The 4,125-nt window shown below is 33.5% G+C and overlaps 1 long non-coding RNA gene across 1 annotated transcript; it reads right to left on the bottom strand.

The window, feature by feature from the left end:
• Positions 1-376: 376 nt before the first annotated feature.
• Positions 377-3,061, bottom strand: LOC114263295 (uncharacterized). Its single transcript, XR_014329303.1, has 2 exons — positions 2,449-3,061; positions 377-1,086 (listed from the first exon to the last, which is right to left on the bottom strand). It is a non-coding gene; the product is annotated as an uncharacterized LOC114263295 (long non-coding RNA).
• Positions 3,062-4,125: the final 1,064 nt, after the last annotated feature.

Raw genomic sequence — 4,125 nt, 5'->3', positions numbered from 1 at the left:
TCAACTTCTGTGTATTTCCCCCCAAAACCTATATTAGACTAATGCTGTGTTTGGTTGGGAGATTTGATGAGGGATTTGGAAAGGAAAATGAAAAAAGTAAGTGAAATGTGAATAAAACATACCTATATTTCACCTAGTTTCACACACCTTTTCCCTTTCACTTTCCCTTTCCAAATCTCTCCCCAAATCCCCTAACCAAACACAACGTAAATAAATCACTGACAGAACATGTACACAAAAATAAACACAATTAGTAAAATAAGTATTTTTCCAGAATTATACCAGGTACATGATATAAATTGTATGAAATGGCTATTGGTTGGAATTAAGAGAAGACTTGACAAGAAATCAAACTAGGCAACAAAGGCACATTTGATGACAGAAAAAAATTATTCTCCATATTAATACTAGTTTCTTCTTTCATAAAAACCATCTCTTACCATACATACTCAACGTTCACACTGCAGGCAAGATACCAATGTCTGCAAAAACAAAAAACAAAAAACAAAAAACAACAAAAGAAAAAGAAAAAAGAAAGACTTCTATGAAATCATTTTTGCTTTTTTGGGAGGATGTGAACATGAAGCAATTCCAGTTTGATGGTATGACTTCTCCCAATTCCTCCTATCAAAGTGCTTAATCTCGACATGGGTTAGTGTTCCAGGGTCAACACACCTAAATGTAACAGAAACCCCATCTGGACATGACCGTGGAGTATAAAATGAAGTTATGCCACAAACCTTACAGAATGTGTGTTTCGCTGTATCAGTGCCAAAGGTGTATGTTGTGAGGAACTGTTTGGAGTCTCCCAGAAGCTCAAACTTTTCCAAAGGGACAATGAACTGAGTGTTTCCTCTCATGAAGCAGTCAGAGCAGTTGCATTGCCAAGCTACCACACTAGGAGGTGATTGGACTCGCCATCTTACGCTCCTGCAGTGACATCCACCATTGTGTACCACTTCTGCAGTGACATCTGCCGTTCTTTTTTCCCTTTTTATGAGGTTAGTTTTTGGGTTTGTATTGGTGTTAGCTCTCAGTGAAAAAAGGACATGTTAGTCTGCAGTGTACTGTAAATGGAAGTGGCAACTGCAAGGGCCAATTAAAGAGGTAAAGAACATACAATGCTGAATTTCAATATATGAACAACAAATTGTAAACATACATTATATTGGAAGATGTACATATTATGGATAATAGTTGTGATGAGATGCAACTTTGTCTTAGATCACCACTACTCCCAAAAGTGTAGACTGTTACGAAATGAGCTCATTGTATATCAAGTACTCCAACATCCTCTCTCATGTGCAACTCTGTCTTGCACATGGCGACAGGGGACCAAATGTAAACTGAGAGATTTGAACTTGAGTGCTCTCAAAATCAAAACTCTGATACATTGTTAGATCACTAATCTCAAAAGCTTAAGCTATTTGGAAATGGTCCCAACATTGTACATCAAACAATCCAACAATTTGAAACATCTCCTCAAAATTAATCCATGAAATCTTTGACAAATAATATAATCTATACAAAAGAAATTTAAGGCATTGTTTTGTCACTATTAGCAACATCTTATATGCATCCAAAACCTAGAAAATAGTTAAAATGTAACTGGCTTTCTTTATGAACAAAGACAAATGAGGGGACCTCAACTGCCTTTCGATGAAAATCCACTCCCAAAACCCCAAGGGTACATATTTCTTTTAACAATCCACAACAATTTAGGGATAAAACCTGAAAGACAAAATTTCTATCCCATATGCATGTGGATAAACTATTAGCAGGAAAACAATTCAACCAAGGTAGCAACTAGAAAGGCTGTGATTGTTTTTGCTGCACCATGTGAAAAAGGATTTCAAAACCACATCAAGGGGATGGCCAAGTGGTTAGCAGACATCAAGAGATTATGGACTTATTTGGTTTGATTTTGGGAGAGTTATTTTTTTTAAGAAAAATTTAAAATTTTGTTTGGTTTGTGACTTTTTCAAAAAATTTCAGAAATTACTTTTTCTCTCTTAGATATCAATCAATCATTTTTTATCTCTTATCTCTCCTTCTCAATTTTTTTTTTCTCACATACATTTACTCAATTATAACAAATATCAAATCCACTCCAAGACTAAACAAATCAAAAAAATTTCCAAACTCTCCATCCAATTTTTTTTTTTTCGAAAATCACTCTCTCAAAAGCAAACCTAACAGTTTGTATAAAAATTTAACATTTGTACTGCATTTAAACAGGCACTTGAGGGAGGGAAGACATTCATTCATAATCCAAAATTGGCCTGTTGAGAAAAAATCGCAATCTTCAAGGTTGGCAATACAAGAAAAATATTAGGTTCTTTTTAAGTTAAATTTCTGACTTTTTCCAAATAACAACATCAACATCTTGTAAAAAAAAAGCCCTAACATTAACATGATTCTAAAGTAATAACTGGAGAATATCCATACCTTTAAGAAGCCTCAAAAAAATTGAAAGAGATGGAGAGGCAAAGAGGAGGTAGAGAACTCTTCCAAAATGAATATAGAAGGGTTGAGTCATAATATATATAAAAGTAAGCAATAAATAAACAAAGGGTATGGCTTCGTTCAGTCCGGGATCAGATTGGACCGTGTTGTTCGATTTGTAGAGACTTACCACGGGTCTCATTTTGATAATATGAACCGTTCAATGTGTAGAACTCGTCGAGTACTATATACCTGTAAAAAATCATATTGATCGGATATCGATAGTTATATGATCAAATCAGTTTCGTATTAAAAAAATTAGACGGTGAACAAATTAACGGTTGATAAAAAACTATTTTGATCACATAGCTATCGATATTCAATCAACGTGATTTTTTATAAGCATATAGTACTCGACGAGTTCTACACATTGAACGGTTCAAATTATCAAAACGGAATCCGTGACAGTCCCTACGAACCTAACAACACGATCCAGTCCGGGATCGGACTGGACAGAAGCCATACCCATAAAGAAAAGTTGAGGAAACAAGCAAGAGTCATAATATATATAAAGCAAGCAATAAATAAACAAAAGTTGAGGAAACAAGTAAGGAGGGCATCACCTGGGGAAAATGAGGCTTCACATTTTCTAATAATGAGATAAGATAACAATGAGACAAGGGGCTGCTATCCTAGCACATAAAATGTATTTTCTCTGTCTCAAAATATTAGTCTCTTATTCTATTTTTTATTATTTTAAAATATTAGTCCTTCTTCTAAAATTAAGTACAAAAATAATATAAATTTTTTATTTTGTCCTTTTTTTAAATTAATAAACAATATAAAAAGTATAATTATAACATTGATATTCTCAAAAAATGTATTATCAAAAGTGTCATTTTGAAAAATCAACTTTTTTTAAATGTAATAATTGTACTACCAAAAAAAATTAAATTTTCTAAAAGGGATCATTATTTTGGGACGGAGGGAGTAATGAAATTCCACCTAAATGTAAGTCAAATGCACATTTGGAGATCCTCAATTTGATGGTAATTTGTAACTAGCCATGTGTCAAAACTCTAGTGGCCCAGAAAGGTGTAGTCTTACATACTAGATCCTTTGATTAGAGTGGATATTGCATTTCTCTTTAGCATTTATTTTGTGGCGCAATTATTCTGTGGTTGTCTTGTCTAGGGGTGTGCATAATACCGCCGAAATCGTCGAAATCGTACCGAATCGTACCGTCAAGGTAAATTCGTTATTATTTGTCAATCGAATCGCCGATTTTTGGTAAAAAAAATGGCAAATTCTAGTAACACTTTTATCAATTCGCCGGTTTCTATTTTTCTTCCAAACCGCACCGACTCGCACCGCTATTAAATCATGTTTTATAAGATTCTAAAAATTATTTTTTACTTAAGTTTGCTTTTTGTTCTATACCTTAGAATATAGTATTACATTACTGCTCGAGGGGAATTTAAGATGTCAGTAATCTAAAATAAAGTTGGATTCCAATTCACTTTTCAAATTTTTTTTTTTTTGGCCATGTTGCAAGCTTGCATCAGCTCACTTTTCAATCTAAATACTTTTCAACAGTAAACATTTTCAATATATTGTAAACCCTGAATGATATTAATTTTATGTATTGCATTTGATCATTGTAACTTCCACAGATGCTTG

This window comes from Camellia sinensis, chromosome 5 (genome assembly GCF_055761805.1).
Source record: "Camellia sinensis isolate YWXY chromosome 5, ASM5576180v1, whole genome shotgun sequence".
NCBI classification, from domain to species: Eukaryota; Viridiplantae; Streptophyta; class Magnoliopsida; order Ericales; family Theaceae; genus Camellia; species Camellia sinensis.
The sequence above is the reverse complement of the archived record's forward strand: the minus strand, read 5'-3'. Positions and strand labels throughout refer to the sequence as shown.